Raw genomic sequence first — 20611 nt, forward strand, 5'->3', positions numbered from 1 at the left:
CCAACTATGCACGAACTGTGGTCTAACTTGGTCAGCTAATCATAGACAAATGCATTGCGAGAGGCAAGACTTGCAACAATTGTGGCCTTCAAAACCATTTTTCGCGAGTGTGCAGAAAACCAAAATCATCATCAAACAAATCTAATCGCTCTAATGTTAACTCTGTTGAAGAAACTACAATTGATCAAACGGTAAATGCCATACAAAATATGAATTATAACCCGCAATGCGAATCGGATTACGACAGCTCAGATGACAATATGGTTGCCAGCATCGCAAGTACCGCAATTCAGATCGAACCAAAGAACACGATTCTACAAATTGGTAACACCCAGGCTGGACTCCTCATTGATTCCGGCAGTGTGTGCAGTATTTTGCCCGAGTCTCTTGCTTCGGAAATTGTGGAAAATTCTCCCCTTGCTCGTTGGTTGATGATAGCGCCTCCCCAGGAACTCAAAACATTTTCCAACGAACCCATAAACGTGATAGGTATGATACAGGCACCAATTGCGAGCAATGGATGGCGACTTGAAGAAGCTGAAATTGTAGTAGTTCGTGATGGACTAAAACCACTAGTGGGAAGAGATCTATTTGATGCTCTTGGAATTTCAGTAACTCAAACCCCAAAACAGGAAGGTAGTATGGTCAACACTATCACATCTCAATGTCCATTCAAAACACGTATCGCACAACAATTCCCTCAACTTATTACACGTATTGGTCGCTCAAAAATTCACATTGTCAAATCTAAATTTCATCGTCATTTCCAGCCAAAACACCAAAAGGGTAGAAGAGTACCCATCAATTTGCAAGAACGAGTAAATACTGAAATTAAAACACTTCTTGCAGAGGGACATATAGAAAAATTGAATAACTGTTCTGACCAATATTTTGATTCACCTATTGTAATCACAGTCAAACGAGATCAAACCATAAAATTAGCACTAGATTCTAAAACTCTTAACAAAGCAATACATAAGAACAAATATCAAATGCCAAATACTGAAACACTTATGGATTCGATATCACAAATAATAACAAATTACAAAACAGAACCCGCGGAGCAAATATATTTCTCTACTATTGATCTTAAATACGCTTACAGCCAACTAAATTTACACCCTGAAACTGCTAATCATTGTAATTTTAATATTATCAGTGGTGACATGACAGGCACATATCGATTCAAAACAGGATTCTACGGTCTTACAGACATGCCTGCCGAGTTTCAGAAGGCAATGGATTACACCCTGATTGGACTTAAAAATACATTCTGTTTCTTAGACGACATTTTAATTGTTAGCAAAGGTTCAGAAGATGATCACTTCCAACTTGTATTAGATTGTCTTAAAAAATTGGATGCAGATAACCTTCGAATTAACCTTCCGAAATACCACTTTGCGAAACAAAAAATTTCCTGGTTAGGATATAATATAACTCAATCTGGGATCTTGCCACTCGAATCCAAAACATCATCTATTATGTCATTACAACCTCCTAATACACTCAAAAAATTACGCTCATTTCTCGGCTCAGTCCACTATATTAGTAAATTTATTCCCAATTTAGCTCAACTCTGCCATCCTTTAAGACCTCTACTTCGTAAATCCACTAAATATATTTGGACTGACACTCACACATTACATTTTAATGCAATTAAAACTCGCAAAGCAAATAATACCGAAAACATGCATTATAACCCCCAATTTGAAACGCGAATAAAATGTGATGCTTCACGCTCCGGCTTGGGAGCAGCACTAGAACAACTAACAGTTGATGGTTGGAAACCGATATCTTTTGCATCCCGATTTTTAAACAGTAGTGAAGAACGTTATAGTATTAACGAATTAGAACTTCTTGGGGTAGTGTGGTCGATAGAATATTTTAAAAATTATTTGTATGGCAAAGAATTCACTGTTATCACTGACCACCGCGCATTACTTTCCATTTTAAAAGAACATCGATCAAATAAAAGTTACAATAGTAGGTTAGCACGGTGGGTTGACCGTCTCTTGCCTTATCAATTCTCAATAGAGCATTTACCTGGCGCAAAAATGGGCCTAGTTGATTACATATCCCGTAATCCATATCAACCAGCAAAAAGTGTTTCCAAATATGACGAAGAATTTCTAGTTGCAACATTATCGAGCATACATACTGATGCCCAATTACTTCAACAAAAACACAATCTCACAGCTAATTCACTTCATAAATTTTATATTGATATTGATGGCGAACATAAAAATTCCACCACCATTACAGCACAAGTTTTAACCATAGATTATGAAGCCCAAAATCCTCAACCTGAAATTTCTGATTTACTCGCTTTGCGAAATAATAGTTCAAAATACTATTCAAAACAACCTTCTACTCCAGATATAAAACCCGCTCAGCGTGTACGCTTAACAAACGTTAATTCAAATTTCGCCCCGCGGAATAATAGTCCAAAATTCTATTCCAAACAAACTTCCAATTTAGACATAAATCCCGCTCAGCATGTTCGCTTAACAAATAATAGTTCGAATCTCGCGTCGCGAAAATACAACTCTAATATCATCCCTTTTAAATTTAATCATCTGTATAGCACACACGCTCCAGACGTACATTTAACCCATAAAAATAAATCATTCGCGGATCAAATGCGAAACATATTTATCCATTCCACTAATGGTATTAATTGTACTAGTGTACATGATCAGCGAGTACATTCCAGTCAAAACGATTTCGTACTCGCTAACACATATTCTTCTCCAAAAGTTAACACTTCTAATTTAATTAATACCACCTCTAATCTCGCACCGCGAGTACGCAAGTCCTTTAACAAATTAACACCCGCCTGACATAATCCTTTACTAGTTACTCAAAAGACTAAAATGCATTCCTTAGATGACTCTTTTGCAACGCAAGTTACTAAATACCCAAATCATTCTAAATATGCGTCACATAGTATACCATTTACAACTACTCCCGTACAAATTGAGTCTCAAAGACTAGTAAATACAAGAAAAGCGTCACTCGCTCACCAAAATGCATCCAAATTTACTCCTTTAAGTCATTCTCACTTGTCAATCAAAAATCAGCCTCAAATTCCTACCTTTTTTAGTAAGCCACACTCAAACACTTTAAATAACTCACGTGCTCAATTAGTAAACAAAAATCAGTGCTTTTTGCCCAAACTCAACCTGAAATTCAGTTACCTTCCTCCTTGTCAATTAATTTAATTGAAAAACCAAAAATCTCATCAACAATGAGTCAACAAGCATCTTCTCTCAAGGGAAAAACACTCCCCTCTCGATCTACCAGAGCTTCGCCTCGCGTGTCATTCACTGACAATGCAACAACGAGTACGCCACGCAGATCCTCCTCAAACCTAAGTATTCAAACCTAAGTACCCCACTAACGGATAGCCCCCAAGTAATGTCGTTTGAACGAGTGGTGGGAAAAGTCTTTAGCAAAGGCCTCATTGCATCACTGACAAGTAAGTATGCAGTCTTAAAAGAAGTGCGAGACTGCATAATTCGGGGGGATGAAGAAAGACTGAAGGCCCTCAACCCATACCCTCATTGTTATTGGCGGGACCTTCACGTGACAGGCGGGTGTGTTTGCATGGACGTGAAGGTGGCAATTCCCAATGCACTCAAAGAGGCCCTCATTGACGATCTACATGCAAGTCACCCGGGTAGCTGGGGGATGATATGTATGGCTCAGCACTGCTGGTGGCCATACATGAATCGCGATTTGCTTGTCAAAGCAATAGAGTGCAAATCTTGCACTGCTATCGGTAAAAATTTGAAATCTGTTATTCCCGCAAAACAATTTAAAGCACATACACCATGTATAGTTCCAAACCAAGAAATACAAATAGACTTTGCAGGGCCCATTAATAACGAAAAAGAACATGAAATAAACATTTTAACATGCATTGATAGATTTTCAAAATACCCTTCTGCGGAATTAGCTGATAATGCAAATGCCTCGAATGTCATAAAATTTTTAGACAATTATATACAAATTCATGGAGTTCCTCGTTCCTTAAGAATAGATCAAGCCCTTTGTCTTATAGGTAACCAAGTAAAAAATTTTTGTACAAAAAACAATATCACACTCATACCAGCTCCGGCAAATGATCATCGTGCAATAGGTTTAGTTGAACGACTAATTGGTACAATTAAACAACGCTTGGCATGTTTTAAAGACGCACACAAAGAAATAAATACGTTCACCATTAAAGCAGCATTAAAATCAATTATATACCAGCTTCGCATATGTAAACAAAAAACAACTAAGCTTTCGCCATTCGAATCTCACTTCGGGCGTACGGCCAATACACCACTTAGTAATATAAGTACTCAACCCAAATCATCTGACCTAAGTTATGAAAAAATTTTGAATCATTATTTAGATGAAGAAACTGTAACCCCTAACGAATTGCTGCCGGAGGAACATTGGGGAAACATCCGGAGTGACGACGAAGTTGAACGTAATATGTGCAAGGCGACAAAGGAAGCTACTAATCGCCAACGGCAAGCAACGGATACTGAATCACGCTTCCTTCGTACCACGCACGCACACCGTTCACTCCCATTGAAAGAACACGCCGTCCAATTAAACATTGCCCGAAAGAAGCACCTTCATAAGAGATCCAAGAAGAATCTGGACGGCTTGTATGAGGTGTTGGCCCCAGGATCTGTAGTCCAAAAGACCGACCAATACACTTCGGTCATTCGCGAGCCGGGTAAGGTGGAAGTGACTGTACGCAATAGCGATATTGCAAAATTTGGCACTCGTGAAGAACGAAAAACCAAATTGACGGATTACATCAACCGCAGAGGACCCCGCACACATGAAAAAACAACGGAAGCTAAGATACTTAGCCATATCAAAGAGTGTACCCGCATCCAGAAAGGAGACAGAAAAATGAAACACCGAAAACGAGAAACTGGTAGTGGCGTATCCTCGAATAAATCCAACATTGCTCGCGCAATGCGAGAACGCATGCCAAAAGTTCCGGACAATTTCGCTCCACAAATAATACCCGAAATCCCAGAGGCTGCCCTAGATCAGCCAATTATAACTGAAGAAGTACTTATTGCACCCCCGCCTACAAACATTCAGCAAGAAGCACTCATATCATCTCATCCAGCTCCAACAACATCTTTCCCCAATACTCTGACACGATCAACCAAACGGACTAGGAAAACTCCCAAATATTACGGATATGACAAAGACGATTCATCAGGTGACTCTACTAATTCGTGTCCTCCGAACTTTGCTCCACCCCGTAGGAAGCGTCGAGTAGGCGACATAGAATCGATTCAACCCTCAGTGATACAAACCATTGTGGATACAGCTACTCGGGTTGAACCGATTCATAACGACTTTCCCTCGCCTATCATAGGACAGGTGTCTCCGATGGACCCCCGTATACGGCCAGCCGATCATAGCACTTCAAATGAACTGATCATTGATGAAGAAGACATGTGAAAACTTTGATAAAATTAAAACTGATACATTATTAATTATGACTAGCTATGATAACCAGTAAATATATTGTTGATACTATTTAACCGGTGAATAAGTATTATTATTATTCATATTGTTATTAAAATTTTATTTCAAGCAATTTTAATTTTCTTTGAAGCGGGAGAAATGTCGTACATCATAAATTAATTTAGTGCAGTAAACTTATCATACGATGTACTTAATTTAATCAGTGTACCTATTCCTGAGGGGCATGTGCATAAATCATTATTATTTCACATGCTTGTCTGTTGCTACCATTTTCCCACAACGGGAAAATAATGTTCACATTTTATTTGACTTCTGGCATAACAGTTGCGTTATTCTTCACTCTCTTAGTTTTGCTTCTCGCGTACAGTTGCCCAATTTAATTTATTCTTCATTACCTGTCTTTACAAATCGAGTGAAGTAAACATTTAGTCCTTACGCGATTCCTTAAGCGAATCCATTTGGAAATTGTGTAAAGCGCACTCGCCGCGCAAGTAGGACATAGAACAAGCGTAACTCGCGACTCAAGATCAAGTACGCAATTTCAGTCGCGTACGACAAAGCCATTAAAATTTTTATCTGTAAATTGAATATAAGGTATTTCTATTTCAATCATCATTTATACAAATTCAGCATAAATTGTACTGAAAGATGAAATAAATTCACACTAGTAATATTTGAAAGTCATTGTGATCTGTTATTACGCGAAAGTGCTGAAAGAGAAACAAAAACTTTGACCAATCACTAAAGCTTTATGAAAACGCATACTGTACAACAAACAAAACATCACTTACGACATGAAATCAATATACAAACCAATTTTAATTTTAAAAGAAATTGGATGGGACCTTCAAGATGAGAATAAATTACAAGTTGACGAAAATAAAAACAAACACTGATAAATTAAAAAATGGCTGAAAAAGAATAAAAAACTTTGAGACTATTGGCCATGAACTGACTGCATTGAGTAATATCAATCAATCAATCTTCAATTAGGTGCCTAAAAGACCTCTATTTATTTTATGGCTACATAGAAAGTTTTAAAAAACAGGCAAAAACAACAAATTCGAAACAAATAAGCAAGAAAAAGGTCGAAGACATTTAAAAAAGAAACTTTTCAGTGAAACTTTTCTATTTTAAATTAATTTTACATCAGCAATGGAATTATTTTTTTTAACCGTTTGAGATAAAAAAGAATCAACAAATTTGAACAAACATATTAAAACAACAACGGAGTATCAACAACAATGGAGTATCAACGCCATTAAATTCAATAGCTTTCAAAGGATTTCAAAAAATACGCTAATATATGCCTCAATGGGAGGAAACGGATGTTCTGAATACAAAATTTAAAATAAGACAAACTAATTTTTTTGACTATGAGACAACAACCAATACAAGCAAAAACCAAAAATTCATTAGAAAAGTGTGAGAAGAAAGTGTCGAAGCCATTTAAACCATAAGGTCTTCTCTAAAAACTTTGCCTATCATCAATTGAATTTCTTGTCAGAGCCAGTGAGAACTATGAAAATTAGTAATTGTGAATAATTTTTCAAAGGATCCAAAGTTGAGAAAAAAATATCTGAAAGCTTTTCAAAAATGTATATGAAAACTCGTGGCATCGAATTCACAACATCAATAATTAGACAATAAAAGCGCTAACCATATTAACTTTGGATGCAGTAGAAAAAAGAGGTCCTGAAATTACTGAGACTTACTTACAAGTTCCCAAAAATAAGTTTAAGATTGGTTAATTTCCAACTATAGCTGTTAAGGCATTAAAAGTAAATTTATATATTTTTTTGAACTTCGAGCAATCTTAAACTTAATTTCGTGAACCGTAATTAATCCAGGAAATGACAAGACATACTTCTTTCTACTGAAAATAAACTTGTTAGCGGTTTTTCTTCTGACTATTGCTTTTATGAGTTCGATGGCACGAGTTTTTATATATACTTTTTCGATTTTTAGATCTTTTTTAGATAATTTTGCTTCCTTTTGAAAATTTATGAAATGATCCTATTATTGATAGTTTCTATTGGCTTAGAGAAAAAGTTCCTTGGACCATAGATAAAATTTCCAGCGAAAAAATTCTTGTTTAAATGGCAGCGACGCATTCTTCTCGCACTTTTTTACTGAGTTTTTGTGCTGTTTCCTGTATTTGTCGTTGTTTTCATAGTCATGACAACTATTGTGATGCCTACTCAAAAATTATGAATGTTAAGCATCTTTTTTCCCATTAAGGCATAAATTAGCGTATTTTTGACTTCAGTTGAAAGCTACTGCATTTAATGGCTGTTAAGACTTTCAAAAGAATTTTCCAAAAGAATTTTTTGAACATTAACCGGTCTTAAAATAGTTTTTCTGAACTGTAGGTAAGTCTCAGTAATTTCAAGAGCTCTTTTTTTCTACTGCATCCATGGTTAATATGGTTAGCAGTTTTATGGTTTAATTATTGATTTTGTAACTTCGATGACACGAGTTTTTTCTTTTGGTTTCTCTCGAAATTTTATTACATACTTATTTTCATAGTTCCCACTGTCTCAGACAAGACGTTCAATGGATCATAGGCAATGTTTTAATAGGAAAACTTATAGTTTAAATGGCTCCAACACTTTTTTCTCACACTTTTCTAATGAATTTTTGGTTTTTGCCTGTATTGGTTGTTGTTTCATAGTCATAAGACCTAATTCGATGTCTTTTTCATAAATTTTGATTAAAAAAGTCCGTTTCGTTCCATTGACGCATAAATTAGCGTATTTTTTTTTACTTCCTTTAAAAGCTATTGAATTTAATGGCTGATACTCCATTGTTGTTGATACTCCGTTGTTGTTTTAATATGTTTATTCATATATGTTGATTCTTTCTAACTGAAATGGATAAACAAAAGAATTCCATTGCTTTGTTAAATTAATTGAAAATAGAAAAATTTCACTGAAAAATTCATATTCCAATGTCTTCGACCTTTTTCGCGCTCTAATTTTTTTCGAATTTTTTGTTGGACAGTATGCGTTTTCATAAAATTTTAGTGATTGGTCATTATTTGTGTTTTTCTCCACTTTTAGCAGATTCGTTTATATCCCAATGATTTTGACCGAAGTGAATTTGTTTAATCTTTCAGTATAATTTCAGCTGAATTTTTATAAATGAAGATTGAAATAAAAATACATAATATTCAATTTACCGATAAAATTTTAATGGCTTCATTAATGTGTCTGCGCTAACTTGTTTGTAATTTTTTGAGTTTCTCTGCATCTTTAGTCTGGCTTTGGCCTAACCGAAGACTAACCGAAGACAGGTTTTATTGGTTTCTTAATGGTGTTTTATTAAATTTATCAAGAACTACTTCGTAAAAAGCTTTTGATTTTTAAGACGTTTGAAAATAAAAATTGTTAATTGATTTTTGAATTTCGCCTCATCATTTCTTCTTTTTGTAGACTTGTTACTTAGTCTCATTGAGAAAATGTCCCAACTGCTGTGTAAAAAGGCAAAATTAAATTTGGATAGCTTTGATTTTATCCTATTGCATTTTGAAGTTCTTATTTAGTGATTTTGATTTTAGATAGTGAGTTTTTGATTTCTGATTTTGCTTATTTTGTTATTGGTTTCATTCTCGTAGTTTTTTTAATGGCAGTTCTCGTGAGCGCTGTAATGAGGCATGGCATAATGTAATTCAATTAGTAAATTGGTTTTGTAACATTTTTTAATACTAAAACATCTATTTTTGATTATCACTTCATTTGTTTGTTACTTACGTCAAAAATGTAAAAGAGATCGTTTCGAAACATCATGTGGAAACGCACATTAGCGAGCATTCTTGTCTCAATTGTTTTTATATAATGATTTCTTTCAAAGAAGTGCTAACAAAACTTAGATAATATCTCTATTAATGTTAATGACTTAATTATTTCAAATTAATGTTAACCCGCCGTAAGGTACCATTCTGACCCATTTCTTTGAAAAAACAAAGATAACTAATAACCTGGATAAGATTGATCTCAAACTAAAACTTCCGTCCATTAAAAAAACGTTCATTTGTTTCACATTTTCTGAAATCTTACTAAAATTATGATGCATTTTTAATGATCGTCGTAAAATTTTCCGTTGTAGAATGCAATACAAACAAAATTTTCAGAAGTATCAACTTGTGATTCAAACACGAATGTGTGATTGGACGTTTTTCGAAAGCTTCTTGTTTTATTTAATATGGATTTCGTCATTTTTGTTTGTCCTCCGCTCATTTTAACAACAAATTCGAATCTCGTTCTCAAACTCACTCTTAAAAACTAGTTGCCGATTGTAGTGTCTCTTTCAGTTCTTGGTAGCGCTAAAAAAAGGCAAGAAATTTTGTAATTCATTGAGTAGATTGGTTGTCATTGAAAATAATTTGTTAAATTCAAACATCTATTTTGATTATCTCTTCAGTTGGTTGACTTTCTGGAAGACAAAAAGATAGATGAGCTCATTTTGTAACACAATTTGCAAAGGCACATTAGCGAGCGTTCTTGTCTGTATTGTTTTTCGTATTTGTTTAAAATAATTGCAAACAAAGTTTACAAAAAATTTCTATTGTTTTTAAGGACCTAATTATTGCATATAAATGTCAACTCGCAGTAACGTAACTTTGTGACCTATTTGTTTGAAAAACAAAGATAACTAATAACCTTGATAAGGTAGATATCAAATCAGTGCGATTGTAAACGTAAAACAACGCAATGATATTTAGGAAGCATAGTAATTGTTTTCACTTTCAGACTTTACCAAAGCAAACAAAAGCGTTCCTTTGTACAAAAAGGAATTGATGAAAACTAAAACTTCCGTCCTTCCAAAAAATACCCAAAATGATGATTGAACGCTTTCTAAATAATCTTGGTTTTCTCTGAAAGAGAGACTTTGTCAGTTTATTTTATCTTGGTTTTCAGCTTTTTTGGGCTTGTGATATCTGTTTAATTAAAACAACGCAATGATATTTAGGAAGCATAGTAATTGTTTTCACTTTCAGACTTTACCAAAGCAAACAAAAGCGTTCCTTTGTACAAAAAGGAATTGATGAAAACTAAAACTTCCGTCCTTCCAAAAAACACCCAAAATGATGATTGAACGCTTTCTAAATAATCTTGGTTTTCTCTGAAAGAGAGACTTTGTCAGTTTATTTTATCTTGGTTTTGAGCTTTTTTGGGCTTGTGATATCTGTTTAATTCATAGTAGATTGTTTTTAATCAGACTTTTTTTTCTTTTTTAACGGCATTTTTTACTTCAATATAGGAACTTTTTATCTGTCTTTTCTGAAAGTGTACAGTTTTTGCAAGCTGGTCTTATGTTGCCCTTTATAATGATTTTCCTGCTCTTCACTTCAATTAATATTATATAGTTGGTAAAAAAAAGGTTAATAAATTTGAAAAATAGAATATCTGTGAACAGTAAACATGTTATCTCATCAATAGATTATCTCTTCAATTAACTGACATTTAAGTCAAAAATTTAGATCAGCTCGTTTCGGAACATTATGTGCAAACGCATAAAAGGGAGCATTCTTGTTTTAAGAACCTATTTGTTTCAAAGAATTGCTAACGAAATTTACTACTTTTCTCTATTGTTTTTAAGGACCTAATTACTTCAAATAATTGTTACTTTGCCATAAGGTACCATTGTGACCTATTTCTCCGTAAAAAGAAGATAACTCATAACCGTGATAAGATCGATATGAAATCCGTGCGATAGTAAACGTAAAACAAGGCAATGAAATTTGAGTCATGGTAATTGTTGTCGCTCTTAAGGAGGTGATTTGAATCTGTTTGAGCCTACTCACTTCATTACCTACATCAGTGAGTGAGAGTGAGATAAGTCAAGGAAGTTTAACGAGCAAATCTCGAATTAGTTAGTCAATAATTGAGGAAATAAAATAACCGAACAAATTAAACAAAAATAAAACCATCGCGAAAACTCTTGAAGCTCTTACACTAAGATCTAATTTTATCTACATAAACACACCCAATAACTCACACACAAACCTTGAAAAGAGTTTATTGGCCACTAAAATTGGAAGAACTTGAGAAATATGCCAAATTCTAAACTGCAATATTGTTTCAAAGTTTGTAAATTTTAAATTTATATTTTCAAAACCGTTTTTTGCCATTTTTATGGAAATTTCGCAAGTTCATGTTATTAAAATGTTAAAACCATTCTATTGCCATTACAAATTATGCAGTACACTATTATCAGAAGCTAGAAAAATTTTAATGGCCCCTGAAGCTTTAAAATCTCAGAAAACGACAAAGTATTTTGATTTAGTGTGCAAGTTTTACATAATTGGATAGATTCTGGAAATACCATTATATCCGCTGCAAAGCTGAACGCTATCAAGCATAACATTATGGCCGTCTAGCAATCGCTTTTGAAGAAAATTGATAACCTAACGCACTATGATATAACGACCGGGCTTTATATGTTTATCCCGCTTCTTTTAAATTTACGCTGTGACAATGACCCTACTCACTTTATTAATTAAATCAATAAGTGGGAGTGAGGTAAGTCAAGGAAGTCTAATGTGCAAATCTTGACTTAGTTAAACAATGCCAGACAAAAAACAACAATCTCAAAGATTGAGGAACTAAAAAAATCAAACAAATTAGACAAAATAAAACCCTCGCTAAAACTCTTGAAGCTCATACGCTGAGATTCAATTTCATCTACATAAACACACCCATTAATCCTCACACACATGTCTTGAAAAGGGTTTATGGGCCACTTAATTTGGAAAAAGTTGAGAAATACGCTAAATTCTATAAAGCAATATTTTTTCAAAGTTTCTAAGTTTTGCAAAACTTGTATTTTCAAACCAACGTTTTGCGATTCATTTGCATTGAAAATTATGCAGTAGACCTTCATCAGAAGCTAGATATGTTTTTATGACCCCTTAAGCTGTAACAACTTTTTTGAAATAAATTGAAAGTTGTGAAAACTATTATCATTTTTGGTGTTTACGGTTGCAGTACCATAACATACAGATCAATAATAGATAAAAAAAGTAATTAAATCTAGCACAAGACCTTTATCAACTTCAAAATGTGAGAGAACCACAAATATAGCTACCTACAAAAACTGACTATAAAAAATCATTGTTTTTGGCAAAAAGATATGTGTCAATGTCGTGATAACTATTACATACGAATAAAATGACCTAATAGGTTCAAATATGCATCCTCAAAAAACTTAGAGAGCTCTAATTAGTGGGGACGAAAGAACTGAACAACAGAAGCAAGCACAAGTAGTGCCAAATTTTTTAAAACATGTAGTGAAAACTCGTTAAACTGTTAGATTTAAGACAAAATATAACAAGCCGTTTGCCGCAAAAAAACCGCCGTTCGCCGTTGACCAACTTTACTCACATTAGGATTGAAACAGAAAAGGAAATGAATATATACAGAAATTGACAAAATTTTTCTAAATGTCAGGGTTTTGACTTGGTGTGCAAATTTTACATAAGTGGTTAATTTCTGAAAATACAGTTACATCCGTTTCAAACCTGAACGCTATCAAGCATAACACAATTGCTGTCTAGCAATCTTTTTGAGGAATATCGATAACCTAACGCACTGTGATTTAACGACCGGGCTTTACATGTTCATCCCGTTTCTTTTAAATTTGCGCTGAGACAATGACCGTACTCACTTCATTATTTGCATCAATGAGTGGGAGTGAGGTAAGTCCAGGAAGTAAAACGTACAAATCTTGACTTAGTTGAACAATGCAAGCCAAAAAACAATCTCGAAGATTGAGGAACTAAAAAAATCAAACAAATTAAACAAAATAAAACCCTCGCTAAAACTTTTGAAGCTCATCCACTGAGATCCAATTTTATCTACATAAACACACCCATTAACCCTCACACACATGTCTTGAAAAGGGTTTATGGGCCACTTAATTCGGAAAAACTTGAGAAATACGCCAAATTCTACAACGCAATCTTTTTTCAAAGTTTCTAAATTTTGCAAAATTTATATTTTCAAAACAATTTTTTGCATGTTTTATGAAAAAGCGCTGAAAACTCAAGTTATAAAAATGTTAAAGAGAATCCATTTCCATTGAAATTTGCAGAAGACTATCATTAGAAGCTAGATATGTTTTTATGGCCCCTTAAGCTGTAACGACATTTCTTGAATAACTTGAAAAAAATTGTGAAAATTATTATCATTTTTTGTGTTCACGTTTGCAAAACCATAACATATAGCTCATTAGAAGATAAAAAAGTAATTAAATCTAGCACAAGACTTATCAACTTCGAAATGTGAGAGAACCACAAAATTAGCTACATACAAAAACTGACTACAAAAATCATTGTTTTTGGCAAAAAGATATGTGTCAATGTCGTGATAACTATTACATACAAATAACATGAGATAATAAGTTCAAATATGCATCCTGAATGAACTTAGAGAGCTCTAATTAGTGGGGAACAAAGAACTGAACAACAGAAACAAGCACAAATAGTGCCAAATTTTTTAAAACATATAGTGAAAACTCGTTAAACTGATAGATTCAAGACAAAACATAACCGGCCGTTTGCCGCAAAATAACCTCCGTTGACCCACTTTACTCACATTAGGATTGGAACAGAAAAAGAAATGAATATATACAGAAATTGACAAAATTTTTCTGACAAAAGTGTCAGTGTTTTGACTTGGTGTGCAAATTTTACCTAAGTGGTTAAATTCTGAAAAAACAGTTACAACTGCTTCAAAACTGAACGCTATCAAGCATAACACAATTGCTGTCTAGCAGTCGCTTTGAAGAAAATCGATAACCTAACTCACTGTGATTTAACGACCGGGCTTTATATGTTCATCCCGTTTCTTTTAAATTTAGGCTGAGACAATGACCGTACTCACTTCATTATTTGCATCAATGAGTGGGAGTGAGGTAAGTCAAGAAGTTAAACGTGCAAATCTTGACTTAGTTAAACAATGCTAGCCAAAAACAACAACCCCGAAGATTGAGGAACCAAAATAATCAAACAAATTAAAAATAAAACCCTCGCTAAAACTCTTGAAGCTCTTACACTGAATTCCAATTTCATCTAAATAAACACACCCGTTAACCCACACACACATGTCTTGAAAAAGTTTATTGGCCACTTAATTTGCAAAAATTTGAGAAATATGCCAAATTCTAAAACAAAATATTGTTTCAAAGTTTCCAAATTTTGCAAAATTTATATTTTTAAAACATTCTTTTGAAAATTTTTCTGAAAAAACTGCAAAAATTAATGTTATAAAAAAGTTAAAGATAATCCATTTGCATTGAAAATTATGCAGTAAACTATCATCAGAAGCTAGATAAGTTTTTGCGGCCCCTTAAGCTGTAACGACAATTTTGAAATAACTTGAAGAAAATTGTGAAAATTGCTGTCATTTTTTGTCGTTACGTTTGCAGTACCATAACATATAGCTCATTAAAAGATAAAAAAGTAATTAAATCTAGCACAAGACCTTTATCAACTTCGAAATGAGAGAGAACCACAAAAACAGCTACAAAAACTGGCTACAAAAATCATTGTTTTTGGCAAATAAAATATGTGTCAATGTCGTCAAAACCATTAGATACGAATAAAATGACTTAATAGGTCCAAATACGCATCCCAAAAAAATTAGAGAGCTCTAATTAGTGGGGAACAAAGAACTCAACAACAAAAACAAGCAAAGGAAGTGCAAAAGTTTAAAAACATGTAGTGAAACATGTAGTGAAAACTCGTTAGAGCCGGTAGATTTCAAGCCAAAACATAGCCGGCCGTTTGAAAACCGCAAAAAATCCGCCGTTGACCCACTTGACTCACATTAGGATTGAAACAGAAAATAAAATAAATAACAAACAGAAATTGACAAAATTTTCTAAGTGTCTGTTTTGATTTGGTGTGCAAGTTTTACGTAATTGGTTAGACTCTGAAAATACAATTAATTCCGCTTCGAAACCGAGCGCTATCAAGCATAATACTATTGCCATCTAGCAGTGTCTTTGAAGAACATTAATAATCTAATGCACTATGTTTTAATGACCGTGCTTTTTTATGTTTATCCCGTTTCTTTTGACTTTGCGCTTTGACAATGACCTTACCCACTTCATTAATTAGATCAATGAGTGGGAGTGAAATTGGTCAAAGGAGTTTAAGGTGAAAATCTTCGCCGTTGACCCACTTTACTCACATTAGGATTGAAACAGAAAAGGAAATGAATAAATACAGACATTGACAAAATTTTTCTAAGTGTCAGTGTTTTGACTTGGTGTGCAAATTTTACCTAAGTGGTTAGTTTCTGAAAATACAGTTACATCCGCTTCGCAACCGAACGCTATCAAGCATAACACAATTGCTGTTTAGCAATCGCTTTGAAGAAAATCGATAACCTACCGCACTGTTATTTAACGACCGGGCTTTATAAGTTTATCCCGTTTTTGTTTAAAAATTTGCGCTGTGACAATGACGGTACTCACTTCATTACTTGCATCAATGAGTGGGATTGAGGTAAGTCAAGGAATTAAAACGCGCAAATTTTTACTTAGTTAGACAATGCCAGCCAAAAAAACAACATTATCGAAGATTGAGGAACTAAAGTAATCAAACGAATTAAACAAAAATAAAACACTCGCTAAAACTCTTGAAGCTCTTACACTGAGATCCAATTTCATCTAAATAAACACACCCGTTAACCCACACACACATGTCTTGAAAAGGTTTATTGGCCACTTAATTTGCAAAAATTTGAGAAATATGCCAAATTCTAAAACAAAATATTGTTTCAAAGTTTCCAAATTTTGCAAAATTTATATTTTTAAAACATTCTTTTGAAAATTTTTCTGAAAAAACTGCAAAAATTCATGTTATAAAAATGTTAAAGATAATCCATTTGCATTGAAAATTATGCAGTAAACTATCATCAGAAGCTAGATAAGTTTTTGCGGCCCCTTAAGCTGTAACGACAATTTTGAAATAACTTGAAAAAAATTGTGAAAATTGCTGTCATTTTTTGTCGTTACGTTTGCAATACCATAACATATAGCTCATTAAAAGATAAAAATTAATTAAATCTAGCACAAGACCTTTATCAACTTCGAAATGAGAGAGAACCACAAAAACAGCTACAAAAACTGGCTACAAAAATCATTGTTTTTGGCAAATAAAATATGTGTCAATGTCGTCAAAACCATTAGATACGAATAAAATGACTTAATAGGTCCAAATACGCATCCCAAAAAAATTAGAGAGCTCTAATTAGTGGGGAACAAAGAACTGAACAACAAAAACAAGCAAATGTAGTGCAAAATTTTTAAAACATGTAGTGAAAACTCGTTAGAGCCGGTAGATTTCAAGCCAAAATATAGCCGGCCGTTTGCCGCAAAAAAGCCGCCGTTGACCCACTTGACTCACATTAGGATTGAAACAGAAAATTAAATAACAAACAGAAATTGACAAAATTTTCCAAGTGTCTGTTTTGATTTGGTGTGCAACTTTTACGTAATTGGTTAGACTAAAAATACAATTAACTCCGCTTCGAAACCGAGCGCTATCAAGCATAATACTACTGCCTTCTAGCAGTGTCTTTGAAGAACATTAATAATCTAATGCACTATGATTTAATGACCGTGCTTCTTCATGTTTATCCCGTTTCTTTTGACTTTGCGCTTTGACAATGACCTTACCCACTTCATTAATTAGATCAATGAGTGGGAGTGAAATTGGTCAAAGGAGTTTAAGGTGAAAATCTTCGCCGTTGACCCACTTTACTCACATTAGGATTGAAACAGAAAAGGAAATGAATAAATACAGAAATTGACAAAATTTTTCTAAGTGTCAGTGTTTTGACTTGGTGTGCAAATTTTACATAAGTGGTTAGTTTCTGAAAAAACAGTTACATCTGCTTCAAAACTGAACGCTATCAAGCATAACACAAATGCTGTCTAGCAGTCGCTTTGAAGAAAATCGATAACCTAACGCTCTGATTTAACGAACGGGCTTTATAGGTTTATCCCGTTTCTTTTAAATTTGCGCTGAGACAATGACCGTACTCACTTCAATATTTGCATCAATGAGTGGGAGTGAGGAAGTCCAGGAAGTAAAACGTGCAAATCTTGACTTCGTTAAACAATGTCAGCCAATAGAAAACAATCTTGAAGATTGAGGAACTAGCATAATCAACCAAACTAAACAAAAACAAAACCGTCTCTAAAACTCTTGAAGCTCTTACACTTATATATGCTTTCATCTACAAAAACACACCCACTAGCCCACACACAAGCCCTGAAAAGTGTTTACTGTCCACTTATTTTGGAAAAACTTGAGAAATATACCAAATTCTAAACTGCAATATTGTTTCAAAGTTTCTAAATTTTGCAAAATTTCCAAAACCATTCTTTGCAAGTTTTATGGAAAATTTGTAAATTCACGTTATTAAAATGTTAAAACCATTCGATTACCATTAAAATTTGTGCAATAGACTATTTGCAGAAGCTAGATAAGTTTTTATGGCCCCTGAATCTGTAAAATCTCAGAAAATGAGAGTTGTGAAATAACTGAAAAAAAAATTGAAAGAATTAGTATCAAGTTTCGTAAATCCAGCACGAGACGTTATCAACTTAGACAAATGAGAGAACCACAAAAAAGCTAAAAAAACTGACAACAAAAATCAATCTTTTTTGGCAAAAAAAATGTCTCAATGTCGTGATAACTATTAGATGCGAACAAAATGACCTAATAGGTTCAAATATGCATCCTCAAAGAACCTAGAGAGCTCTAATTAGTGGGGAACAAAGGACTGAAAAACAAAAACAAGCACAAGTAGTGCCAAATTTTTAAAATATGTAGTCAAAAGTAGTTAGAACCGGTAGATTTCAAGTCAAAACATAGTCGGCCGATTGCCGCAACATAGCGGCCATTGACCCGCTTAACCATAATTAGTTTTGAAACAGAAAAAAAAATTAACAACAAGAAAATGACAGGATTTTTCCAAGTGTCAAAGTGTTTTGATTTGGTGTGCAAATTTTGCATATTTGGTTAGATTCTGAAATTACACTCATATCCGCTTCTTAACAGAACGCTATTACGCATAATTCCAATGCCATCTAGCATATTGGTTCAACCTGCACCAAGTTCATACTGTTTCAGACCTTTATCAACTTCGACAACCGTCAATTCAAAACTATTCAAACAAAAAAATGACAAAAAACGTGAAAAATTGCATCATTTTGGGCTCACATTGAATTAAGGCCTTCCTAGCAAATTTACCAATCTAAGCTCCTGGGGGACTAATAAAGTCAGCTTTTCACCGCAAAGGATACTTAATGCCCCTTGAAAATGATACCCGCTGCTTCCATTGAAAACTTAAATTAATGACACCATGTAACAGATCAATTAAAAAAAGGCGAAGTCCAAAAATTCACTTAAACTTCATAAAAACAAATAACGTCAAAATCTTAAAAACAACTAGTGACCTTCTATGGTGTTTAAGCAAGAGCAAAATGCATTACTAGAACACAAACATCACAATTTTAAAGTATGTGGGCCGAAATTGACGCAAAAAGTCTTATTGCCGCACGTTAAAATTTCTCAGAAACAAATATGTTGAAACACTATATTCTCCTATATTCTCGCATAACTTTTAGAGCATATTGAGACAAATTGCATAATAACATAAAACTGACATAAAATTGCTCTCTTTTCGCTCCTCTTAATACTCCACCTTGATAAAAACCATTACTCTACTTTCCTATCTGATTGACAGGCACAGATCGAATATGTAAAGATCTTAAAAAAGACAACGTACTCACAAAACTCAAATTCTTCGAATCGTAAAAAAATCGAGGCTCGGAAAACCATTAACAAAACAAAATCAAAAAAAAATTTTCAAACGTAAAAATAGTTAGATTGACCAAAATTTTGCAATTATCAAAAATATGAATAAAAATCAAAAAGCAGTCACATTGCTGCATTTGAACAACAACTACGAGTGCGACCGCGAACTTGAGTTCAAATACCGTTATCTTAATCGTCTGTCAATTTAAAGTGAGGAAATTACACGCAGCAAAACCACCCGCAATTACGTTCCACCTCCTATTTCAGGGATTCCAAAATCACAACTCCGATGTAGCTCCAAAAATTATCAAAATGTGTGAAAAATCTTTAAAAACACAGGACAGGTCCTTGCCAAAAATTCAAAGAAGTTGTATTGACTAAACAAAAAACTAGATCTAGAACGGACAATGAATAGATTGGGAAAAAATCATAGAAAAATCTAATAAAAAAATATCAAATTGCCGCATCTGAACAAAAAAATTCACGACAAAGGATTTTGTTCAAATACCTTTTTCTAACTCTACTTTAAAAACAGTAAACAAATTTTACAGCCACAAAACCATGTAGTTTTTCGCTCCGCCTGTCTTGGCTTGACCAATCTATTTTGACTTCAAAATTCATGAAAATGTCTGAAGAAGTCTTTACAAAAAGACGGCGCCACAATACAACTCAAATTCTTTGAATTAAAAAAAGGAGAGCGCCTAAATAATAGCTTTTGAGAGGCTGACGTCAGCCATTAATTAAATATAACCGAGTATCGTCGGGCGAATTGCTCTCAAACTAGCGAGCGGTTGGCTTTGTAAGTAACTAGCTACGGCTTAAGTAGGCCAGCTTTAGCTCAATTGAAGGGGCGCAGGGCCAGCGAATCGGGGGGGGGGGGGGGGGGAGGGAGGGCTAGTGTCGAGCGCGCTGGTTTTCGGGTGCAAAGATGAACAGGGGTGTGTGATGTGTGCGTGTGGGAGGGGGGCTGATATTTTATTGTGGGAGTCAAACTCTAGAACCTCCTTCCCACCATTAATTTATGTCTCCAAAAACAGTTTCGTTGAATTGTATACTTAGAGTCTAGTAAGCTGAAAGGGGCTAAGATTCTTTAATGACCTCCGGGCGCTACCTGTTTATAGCGTTTTTGAGGACTAAAAGTCAAATGGGTCAGACAAATCGGTCAAATAAAAAATCACAAAAAAGGACCGCATGACTAACATAATTGCTACAAACTTCGTTTGAGAGCAATTAAACACTAAAATCCGCTAAGTAAAAAAATTT

The 20611-nt window shown here is 34.1% G+C and overlaps 1 protein-coding gene across 1 annotated transcript in view; it reads left to right on the top strand.

Annotated features, from left to right (window-relative positions):
- The window catches only part of LOC142341263 (uncharacterized), a 336105-nt gene that overhangs the window by 78463 nt on the left and 237031 nt on the right, over positions 1-20611 (top strand). The window lies entirely within an intron of this gene.

This window comes from Convolutriloba macropyga, chromosome 6 (genome assembly GCF_964194025.1).
Source record: "Convolutriloba macropyga chromosome 6, txConMacr16.3, whole genome shotgun sequence".
Taxonomy (NCBI): domain Eukaryota; kingdom Metazoa; phylum Xenacoelomorpha; order Acoela; family Convolutidae; genus Convolutriloba; species Convolutriloba macropyga.